Source organism: Triticum urartu, chromosome 4 (genome assembly GCF_003073215.2).
Source record: "Triticum urartu cultivar G1812 chromosome 4, Tu2.1, whole genome shotgun sequence".
Taxonomy (NCBI): domain Eukaryota; kingdom Viridiplantae; phylum Streptophyta; class Magnoliopsida; order Poales; family Poaceae; genus Triticum; species Triticum urartu.
The window spans coordinates 233,975,193-233,987,086 of NC_053025.1; positions in this window are offsets into that span (position 1 = coordinate 233,975,193).

The window sequence follows — 11,894 nt, forward strand, 5'->3', positions numbered from 1 at the left end:
GAGCTCCCTTGTAATCGTGATCATCATCATCAATATCAATGAAGCAGGACGTAGGCTTTTACCTCCACCGTGAGGGGCCGAACCTGGGTAAAAACCTCACATCTCTCATTCCACTCAACCCCTCTCAAGCTACCACACAGATGCGTTGGCCTCGCGACTAAGTCCTGACACTAAGGACATCTGCCGTGACAATTCCACGACATGTACACTCATTGGAGTAGTGTCCGGGTCTTCCACAATTGTAGCAATTACGTTAACGACTTGAAGATCTTTTGTCATTGTAGGACCTTGACTTGGAACTTCTTTCCTTGCTTGTACTCTTGTAGAACTTGTTGAAGTTCTTCACCATTAGGCTCAATTCTTCATTGAAGGTTTGTTTCTCACTTGATGATGAGGGAGCATCACTTGAGGCTTTGTAAGCACCACTTGACTTGTTGCCGAGCTCTTCCTTATCCTTAAGTGACATCTGATGAGCAACAATTCTTCCAATGACTTCCGTTGGCTTGAGATCTTTGTAATTGGGCATAATTTGGATCAATGTGCACACGCTATCATATTTTCCATCCAAGGCTCTTAGGATCTTCTTGATGATGAATCTCTTGGTCATCTCTTCACTTCCTAAACCGGCAATCTCATTTGTTGTGAGAGCAAGCCTAGAGTACATTTCAGCGACACCTTCACCATCCTTCATTTTGAAATTGTCAAGTTGACTTTGAAGCACATCCTGTCGGATGTGGGGTTCCGGCAAACCCTTAAGGTTCGAACACTGGGGTGCGCGCGAAGTCTTTTCCTTCCACCGATCTACGCCCTAGCTCACTAAGATCTCGCGGATGAACTCGACGAACTCGCAACACAGAAAGACACGAGGTTTATACTGGTTCGGGCCACCGTTGTGGTGTAATACCCTACTCCAGTGTCACACCCTGCATTTTATAGCATGTCATTTGCATTATTAAAACATGAAAATTTGGACCAACAAAAACTTTTGCATTATTTGGATTTTATTTGGAGTTGGTTTTCTCTCTGTGATTTTTCATGTGCTCTTTAAAGTCAACTACTCCACTTTATATACTTCATCTCCCAGCCCCAAACTTCTGCCCAATGATCATCTCCCAGCAGTACTCGCTTGTTGTGTGTGACTGTCCAACCTTTCCTGATCTGGTGAACAAGGCACTCATGCTTGACGACAAGCGACGTGCCTTGGACGATACTCGTAAGTGCAAGATGATCAACAAGGGTAGCACCAGCAACCAGAAGCCTCGCCCATGGCAGCCAGCCCCGGTCAAGCCAACCTATCAACAGCCAAGAGCCCCTGCACCCCGCACCAACTATCAGCCTCAGCAGTATGCCAACCCCAGGCCAGCTTTCAACAACCCCAATAACAATGTCGGCAAGAGCAGCAACCCCAATCAAGTCACTTTCTTCGGATGTGGTCAGGCAGGACACTACTCCAAGTATTACCCCAACAAGAAGCCCGACGCCCCGTGCCCTAATACGCAGAACCAAGGCCAAGGCCACGGGATGCCACCAAGGAACCAAGCTCCCCGCAACCCACCCAACAATGGCAAGGGTCGTGTGAATCATGTCACTGCAGAAGAAGCCCAGGAAGACCCGGACGTTGTCCTGGGTACGTTCCTTGTTAATTCAGCACCTGCAACTGTTTTGTTTGATTCTGGATCCACGCATTCATTTGTCAACCAAGAGTTTGCAATAAATAGTGGCATGACCCCTACACCCCTGAATAACTCTATGGTGGTACAAACCCCCGGAGCAGAGATGAGAGACAAGGTAGGCTGTAAGGGAGTCAGAATTGTCATTAACGGGGTAGACTTCCTAGCAGACCTTATCGTCTTAAGATCACAAGGCTTGGATGTGATCTTAGGAATGAATTGGCTGATCAAGCACCAAGGCTTGTTAGATTGCGCCAACCGGACCGCCACCTGGACCAATGACCAAGGAGTTAAAGTTAAGTTTGCTCCCAACCCCTCCTCTGCTCAAGGCGCCCAAGTCAACTGTCTATCAGAAGTTGGATTGGAGCAAGTGCCGGTAGTATGCGAATACCCTGATATCTTTCTTGATGAGCTACCGGGAATGCCTCCTGACCGAGACATTGAGTTCATCATCGAGATCATACCTGGAGGAGGACCCATCTATAAGAAGCCTTATATAATGGGATCAAAATAGTTAGCTAAGTTGAAAAAGCAACTGGAAGAGCAGTTGAGGAAGGGATTTATCCGCCCTAGTGCCTTCCCTTGGGGATCACCTGTTCTGTTTGTGGCAAAGAAGGATGGTACCATCCGCTTGTGCATTGACTATCGCTCCCTCAATGAAGTTACAATCAAGAACAAGTATCCACTTCCCAAGATTGAAGATCTGTTCGATCAACTCAATGGGGCCAAGGTGTTCTCCAAGATCGACCTCAGATCTGGGTACTACCAGCTGAAAATTAGACCCCAAGATATTCCGAAAACGACATTTGTAACCAGATATGGCGTGTATGAGTGCACGGTCATGTCCTTTGGACTGACAAATGCCCTAGCTTACTTCATGTATCTCATGAATAAGGTCTTCATGGAATATTTGGACAAGTTTGTCATCGTCTTCATTGATGACATTCTTGTCTTCTCAAGGACAGAAGAAGAGCACGAGCAACACTTGAGGATGGTCCTAGACAAGCTTCGAGAGCACCAACTGTACGCCAAGTGCAGCAAGTGTGAATTTTGGTTGCATGAAGTTGGAATCTTGGGTCATAAATTGACTGCTGAAGGGTTGTTAGTGGATCCCACCAAAATTCAAGCCGTGACTGAATGGCAAAACCCGAGCAATGTGAAGGAAGTCAGAAGCTTCCTCGGACTCGCGGGATATTACCGCAAGTTTGTTGAAGGATTGTCAAGCATTGCCCAACCCATGACCCAACTCTTGAAGAAGGACAAGAAGTTTGAGTGGACACCGAAGTGCGAAGAGAGCTTTCAGGAGCTGAAGAAGAGATTGACCACTTCCCCAGTTCCGGCTACACCTAATATTCACAAGGAATTTGTGATATATTGTGATGCCTCACGAACTGGACTTGGAGGTGTTCTTATGCAAGAAGGCAGGATCATAGCATATCTATCTAGACAGCTACGTCCTCACGAGGAGAACTATGATACTCATGATCTTGAGTTAGCAGCAGTGGTTCATGCCCTGAAGACATGGCGACATTACCTCCTAGGGAAGCGGTGTGAGATATACACGGATCACAAAAGTCTGAAGTATATTTTCACTTAGAAAGAATTGAACATGAGGCAGAGAAGATGGCTAGAGTTGATCAAGGATTATGACCTCAGTGTTCAATACCACCCTGGGAAGGCTAATGTGCTAGCAGATGCCTTAAGCAGAAAGGCTTGTTCCTTGAACGCTATGATTAAGGGAAGGCTACCTGCCTTGTATGAAGAACTTGAAAGCTTCGGGTTGGAGCTGGTTGTACCAGGATCCTTGGCCAACCTTGAAGTTAGGCCTACCTTGATGGATGATATTAAGGAAACACAGAAAGGACACGTAAGCATCGAAGGAATCAAGAAGAAGATGAAGCAAGGCAAGGCCCCAGGATTCTCAGAAGATGAGCAAGGAATTGTGTGGTTTGGGAATCGCATTTGCATACCCAACGAGGTTGAGCTCAAGAACTTGCTCTTGCAAGAAGCTCATGTCACCCCGTATTCCATCCATCCTGGAGGGACCAAGATGTATCAATACCTGAAGGAAAGCTTCTGGTGGCATGGCATGAAGAGAGAGATAGCTGCTTTCGTCGCTAAGTGTGACGTATGCCAGAGAGTCAAGGCTGAACATCAACGACCCGCTGGATTGTTACAACCTCTCAAGGTTCCTGAATGGAAGTGGGACAAAGTCGGGATGGACTTCATCACCGGATTACCCAGGTCAAGCAAGGGGCATGACTCCATATGGGTCATTGTTGACCATTTGACCAAGGTGGCCCACTTCATTCCTGTCAAGACGACCCACAAGGGGAACCAGTTAGCCAGTCTCTACATCAACCGAATCGTAAGTCTTCATGGTGTTCCCATGGAGATTGTGTCGGATAGAGGGACCCAATTTTCCTCAAGGTTATGGAAGAAGTTCCAAGAGGCCATGGGGACCAAGTTGTCCTTCAGCACTGCTTTCCACCCACACACCGGAGGTCAGACGGAGCGAGTGAATCGGATACTCGAAGACATGCTCCGAGCCTGTGTCTTAGCATATGGAGCTAGGTGGGAAGATTACCTCCCTTTCGCCGAGTTCTCCTACAACAACAGTTATCAGTCAAGCCTCCGGATGGCACCATCTGAGGTGTTGTAGGGACGCAAGTGTCGCACACCCCTCAATTGGTCAGAGATGGTAGAAGGACTAGTCTTTGGACCCGATATCCTCCGTGAAGCAGAAGAGCAAGTCCGGCTTGTCAAAGAGCGTTTGAAGACTGCCAAGTCATGACAGAAGAGCTACGCTGACTCACGTCGAAGAGACATGACCTTCCGAGTTGGAGACCATGTCTATCTCCGGGTCACACCTCTCAAGGGAACCCAACGCTCCCATGTCAAAGGAATGCTCGCACCAAGATACATCGACCCCTTCAAGATCACTGAACGGCGAGGAGAAGTGGCTTACCAGTTGGAACTGCCACCTGAACTCCGATGTGCACAACGTATTCCACGTATCACAACTCCGGAAGTGTCTCCAAGTTCCAGACAAGCCTGATCTTTACAAGGACGTCAATCACAAAGCCACTGACCTTCAGCCTAATTTGACCTACCATGAGAGGCCCATCTGCATTTTGGACGAGGCTGAGCGACGCACACGATGCCCCCTTTTCTACGAGTTTATATTTAATTTGAGCTTTGATCGTCGTCTAGTTTGTCCGTCGGGATTCATGTTGTCTCCTTGGGGCTGTGAGGTTATGGTTTCTTGTCATGTGGCATTTTTTCATGTTCTATGTTAATATAGTGCTTCAGATCAAAATGACGACAACTGTGCCTCCGGGGCATGTGCATGAAGACTTCTCGACAGTCATTGACGAGGTCAAGCCGGGCTGGTAGATAAAAGAAAGGTACTCCACTATATAGGCAGGAGCCTCCGAGCTTGCTTGCTAGTGTTGCTCTCTTCACATTGTCTCGTCCTCTCCAGATATAAACACGACAGCGATGGCCACACTCTGTCTCTGCTCACCGCTGGTCATAGATCCAGCCGGATCCTCTCCGCTTGGGAAGGTGAGAAGGTGCAACATTCATGCGGTCGTCCTCGGCGATGGTTCTTACCCACTTCCGGCGCATCCCGATCAGCATGCCTTGCCGTTCTTTCCCATGCACCGCTGGCTAGGGAGGGCCTCCGACCCCTTCTTCCTCGCTGCCGTAGTGTGGGCAGATCTGGACTCCCGCCGCCCACCTAGCGACATCCCAGCGACCCTCAAGTATAACTTCCTTCCAAACCGGCCTTGCTCTACTTCCCCAGCTCCTGACGTCGCTGCATTTGTATCTTTTACTATTTCTCAGTCCCCCTAGTAGATAGGATCGATCAGCTGTCCGAAACCACCTAAATTTTTACTGTTAAGAGGTAAAACTAGTTCATGCACTCGAATCTAGTACTACTTGGTTCAAACAAGGAAGAAATGGGGTGGGGGAAGATTTGTTACCTGAATCTAGGACTTGGTCAAAAGAGGAAATAATGGGGGCGAAAAGTAGAAGAGATTGGCTATCCAACTGGTCTCTTGGTCCAATAGGGAAATAAAGGGAAACGCAGTACAAACTCAATATAAACCCGATCTATTGGTTGAAAAAGGAAATAAAGTGGGGACTGTGGGACAAGTCAATAGAGTATGTCCAGCACTAGATTTGCTAGCCTCACACATTATAAGGTGGCTATACCAAACAAAAATGGGACCAACCCAGATATTATGTTCTGATGATTGTTGCCCCGAGCCCCTCTTATGTAATGCCACTTGTAAAATGTAGCAGTAGCACTGCTAAAAGTAAGACACATTAAACCAATGTTGTTTTCAATGTAATGCCTCCAATAATATGAATCAATGGCACTGTTTCATGTCCTGCTAAATTTCCCATTAAGATAAGTTGCTTCTTTTCGTTAGAAATGCAACTGTCATGGTCCGCCTACTCTCCCGTGCCCAATTACTAACTCTGTAGCAGCTGTTAATGTAATTTTGCTGGTAAAATGAAGCAATGGCACCATTAAAGTAATGTCGTATTTAACAGTTGTCATAGTTAATCCTAATGCCCACACTAATATCTAGCAATGCTGTTGCTTTAGAAATTACTACTGTCCTTGTAGGATTGCCATTCAGATAAGGAACATGCTTATTTTCATTTGTTGTATGTTTCATCACTTGTTAGTCACCCTGCTTGCCACCTTTTTTGTGCAAACAGAGATATACATTTCACGCTTGATCTTAGTTGAACTACACAAATGATATCCAAATTATAGTTGAACATTCCACGAGCTTCACAACCAACCTTGATGCTGCTCAATTTTATTGCAACTAATGAGGAAGAAGCTCAGTGGGTTTCATTTTCTGATGGAAATGGAACCGAGGCTGGAGCCCTTTTCTTAAAAAAATGAAGAAGAAGCTGCTAGCTATTGGGACATAACTTCATTTTAGGTGAACTGCACAAAAAGGTCCCATGAATTGAATCATCCATGTTGGTGAATGGTGTCATCCCTTCTACGATGGAGTTGACTACAGATATGGTTCCCATCACGAGGTATGTTCACTGGATCCAAAGGTGATGGACAGCGGGTCACTTCCGTCGGCCTCCTCTCCCAAGGCCACGGACAACGCCGAGGTGTTGTCCCGAAGGATGTTCCTAGGCCAGGGACAGGTACAGGAGGCCGTCAGGGTGGCGCCAGAGGGTGATACCTCGGCCGCCGGACACATGGGGGAGCAAATCCCCTTGGAGACTGGTGATGGGGCCCATATCCAATTCGACCCCCAGCCGAATACCATTCTGGAGGCCCATACGGCTCCGGAATCAGGCAAGCAGCCTCCTTCAAAGGTGACCTCTCTCCATCCAGAGGCACCAGGTACTCTATTGGAAGCGTTGCAAAGTGCTTCCATTGTTGAGGAACACCATATCCTTATGGGTACGGTGGTTAAGATGGTTCAGTTTGTTAAGAACGGACTGACCGAAGCCTACACCAGCCTTTTAATAGGCTTTGAGGTATGAGACATAATTATGGAAAAAGAATGTCATAGTATAAACGGTAGCCCCTGAGCCTCTGTCTGGTGTTCGAAAAGAAAAGCCGGACAAAGGATCAAATAATTTTCACAGGAGACTAACCATATGTGTCTATGTGAATAAGCAGGCGTCGATGCTGGCTGCGCCTCCCACTCTACTGAAGTCTACAAACTGAAGCAAAGTCTGGTGCGGGCCGAGGAAGAGCTCGGCCGTGTGAAAAAAACAACTAGAGGACGAGCAAGGTATGCAATGGCCTATTCAGATCTAGAAAGATATGAATTGTTTGCGTTGATCATTTTGTCATGATATTTCGCAGGAGCTGCGACCGAGGTGGAGACCCTCAAGAGTGTGCTGGACGAGGGCCAGAAGAGAGCGGCAAAGGAACAAGCCGCCCAGGAAAAACATGAGGCAAGGGTCGAGGAGGTCCAACAGGAGCTCCAGGATGCCATAAAGAAATGCGAGTCCTTGGAGCGCAAGATTGTGGACCAAGAGTCTGAACTTGCTAAGGCCTACCAAAGCACACAAGAGGCCTGGGTTGAAGCCCCAGGTGCCCTCCAGGAAATCCAGGAGGCCAGGAAAATCGCGGTGGGTAAGGCCTTTATTATGCAGAGCAAATATAAGGTACCTCTTTCAGACCCGGATTTGGAGTTCTCCAGGGGCGTTTGCGGATCTACCCCGCAGTGTTACTAATACTGCAGATTTCTTTCGAGCCTAAGAGGGGAGCTCAACGGAGAAGCTGTTCTGGTCGCAATACCTTGCGCCAGAGCATCCGGTGCCCTTTAGTGATCAGCTGAAACAGCTGACCGAACTCCATAGGGTGGCCTTATCGGCCATGAAGGATTTGATAATCCGTCTGTGGCCTGCCGAAGCCATACCCAGCAGCTACTTCGGGCTCGTGAAGCGGCTGGTCGATGCCTGCCCTCGGCTTGATGCCATCAAGCGGTCGGTTTGCATCGAAGGTGCGCGGATGGCCTTCGCCCGTTTCAAGGTGCAGTGGATGAAGATGGACGTCGTCAAGCTTGCGATCGAGGGACCGCCCGCGGGCTAGGAGCACCGCACGCCCAAGCAGTATTTTGATGATGTCCTAAAGGGATCCTGCATTGTAGAGGGTCAGTGCACAAAACACATTATCTTTGAATGAAGACATTCATGTTATCCCATCATGTATTATGAAACAAAGCTGATATGTAATATAATGCTTGTTGTGTGTTTAAAATTTTGCCCCCTGTGCGGCCGTCTTATTAAATCTGAGAGTTGGCCAGTTGTCGTCTTCAGCCCCTGCGTAGGTAGTACGGGAGTGTTCGGATTGGAACCTAAACACTCTTGATCCAAGATTTTGGTCCTTGAAGGAGGTGTTTACCGCAATGAACTAGGCAATCGGACTATGTGGCTTTATCACCCTCACTTAGCCATAGGAGTTTGACAATAGAAATGTAGTCGCAGCCCCTAGTTAGTATTTGTTAATACGTACTAGGGTGTTGTAGACACCTTATCGAGTGGAGGGCGATCCGTCGCATAATGCTGGAAAAAATTGCAAGAGATTTTAACCTCCGAATTGGTGACGAGCTCTCGCCGCATCATGACAGTCAGTTTTCGGCTTTCTCTACTGAGGGCTTTACCCAGATGAACCAGAAACACAATCATAGTAGTTCTCCCTTTACTACCCTTGTCGATAGGACAGAACGTAAGGTAGTAAGAACAGGAGTCAGGCAACCCAACTATCGACCAAAGACATGATTCGGAGCCAATGCATATAATGCTAAATTCAGGGTGCCGAACTATACTGTAAAAAGTGTTCGGACTTTGTTGCCGTAATATAGGGCGCAATGAAGCCACTGGCGAATTAAAGCGTACCAAAGTGTACACGTGCAATCGATAGGAAGAGCGAAATAAAATAAAATAGTAAGCAAATGCCACATAAGTTGGGCCACAAACTGTTTCCATTATAATTTGATTAATACGTCGAAGCATATTTGTACAAATAGTGCGATAAGCAACATGGCTATTTAACATGCCCAGATCAAGGGGGAGCTGCGTGCGGGTCCTGAAAACAGGTAGAGTGATTGTCAAGAAGACAACCTAGAGATTCCGCCACACGTCTATGCTACTTGCCACGTTGGTATATCAATCCTTCTAAAGTATCGGTGATCAGGCCGTCGTGAGGGGCCGATGGAAAAGAAAAGGAAAAAAAGAAAACAGAAAGTATGTGTGTCCGGGGAAGGTTGAGCCGTATTATGGACCACAATCGAGTTGTGCCTCCGTCTATGCCCATGGTATTTTGAGTGCATAGTTATGTATGCGCAGTACGTATGCCGCCATTTGGTCGGGTCTGAGATGGAGGCCGAATTGCTAGTCGAACTCCTGACGAGCTGGAGTGTCAAGCTGCGGAGTAGTCCAGACTCATTTGACATTGTCCGGGAGCTTGGCCGCTGAATTAAAATTCTGCTTGATAAGGCCGCTCTGTACTTTCGCTGCCAGGGCCGCGGTGTGCTCCTCGGTACGGAGGGTGCGTTCAGTGTTTCCATTGACTGTTATGACACCGCGTGGTCCGAGCATCTTGAGTTTGAGATAAGCATAGTGTGGATCCGCATTGAATCGAGGAAATGCAGTTCGTCCGAGCAGTGCATGATAGCCACTTCGGAAGGGGACGATATCGAAGATCAAGTCTTCACTTTGGAAGTTATCTAGGCATCCGAAGACGACTTCTAGTGTGATTGAGCCCATGCAGCGGGCCTCTACACCTAGTATTACTGCTTTAAAGATAGTTTTTGTGGGCTTCATCCTTGGTGGATCGATGCCCATCTTGCGGACTGTATCCTGAGAGAGCAGGTTGAGGCAGCTGCCACCGTCCATCAGGACTCGCGTGAGGTGGAATCCATCAATCATTGGGTCAAGGACGAGTGCGGCTAAACCGCCAAGATGGATACTGGTTGGATAGTCCCTGCGATTGATGGTAATCGAGCAGGACGACCATGGGTTGAATTTTGGGGCGACTGGCTCTATCGCGTAGACATCCCTGAGCATGTATTTGCGTTCCCTCTTGCGGATATGAGTAACATATATCATGCTCACTGTTTTAACCTGGGGGGGACTTCTTCTGTCCCCCTATGTTCGGCGGACGGGGCTCCTCGCCGTCGTCCTCACTTTGTGACCCCTTCTCCTTATTCTCGGTATTTAACTTACTGGCCTGTTTAAAGACCCAACGGCTTCTGTTGGTATGATTGGCTGGTTTATCGGGGGTGCCGTGGATCTAACACGGACGATCGAGTATGCGGTCCAAGCTGGATGAGCCCAGATTGTTTCTTTTGAATGGCTTCTTCCGTTGATCGGACTTGGAGCCAGTGAATCCGGCATTGACCGCCGTGTCATCGGTATTGTCACCGTTGCTTCGGCACTTGTGTCTGTTGCGTCAGGGCTTGTTGTTGCTATTTCTGGCTTCGGAGGTACTAGGTTCACTTGCGTTATTATTGCTATGGGCTAGCCAACTATCTTTGCCCGCGCAATAGCAGGTCATAAGAGCCGTGAGGGCTGCCATGGACTTCGGTTTTTCTTGGCCGATGTGTCGGGCGAGCCACTCGTCTCGGATGCTATGCTTAAAGGCCGGTAGGGCTTTGGCATCTGGACAGTCGATGATCTGGCTCTTTTTAGTTAGGAACCTAGTCCAGAATTTCCTGGCTGACTCTCCGGACTGTTGAACTATGTGACTTAAGTCATTGGCATTCGGAGGTCGGATGTATGTACCTTGGAAGTTGTCGTGGAAGGCATCTTCCAAGTCCTCCCAGCTGCAAATGGAGTTTTCTAGAAGGCTGTTTAACCAGTGCCGAGCTGGTCCCTTGAGTTCCAGCGGGAGGTATTTGATGGCATGAATATCATCACTGCGGGCCATATGAATATGGAGAAGAAAGTCCTTAATCCATACCTTGGGATCTGTTGTTCCATTGTATGATTCGATATTCACGGGTTTAAACCCTTCTGGGAATTCATGCTCCATTACTTCATTAATGAAGCAAAGGGGGTGTGTGGCGCCTCTATATCGGGCCAAGTCGCGACGTAGCTCGGATTGAGTCCTTCTGTGGTTTTCGGCCCGGACGTGGTTATGCTTGTCACGTCCATAGATCGATCTGGTCTGACCTGCTCTATTTTCCAGGTCTTGCCGCAGGTCAGATGTATATCCCTGAGCTGTTGTGTCTCTACCTTAACGGCGAGGTAGTATGGGCTGGTGTTCTGCTTGAGTTGCCATTTTGTCCCGGCCATGTGGTGGTCGGTCAGCCGCGTTACAAGTTGATGGTACGGGCTCAAGTGCCTCGTTGTCGAATTGAGGTAGCAGTTTACGCTTCGGGTAACTTTTGGTTGCGCGCTCGAGGCCATATTCCTCGGCTGCCAGGACATTAGTCCACCTGTTTTTGAGTTGGTATTGATCGGCTTGAAGCTATTGGTGCTTCGTTTTCGGGCTCCTTGCAGTGGCTATTAGCCGGCGCTTAAATTGCTCCTGCTCGAGGGGTTTCTCAGGCACGATAAAGTATTCCTCGCCGAGGCTCACCTCATCCTCGGAGAGTGGAAGATAATTGTTGTCCTTCAAGTCTTCATTTATGGCTTGTTCATAAGGGCTAACTTGCCCATCTTCCCAATCGTCCTATTTGGGGGTTGGCTCGATGGGGTCTTCTTCGTCTTCGGTGT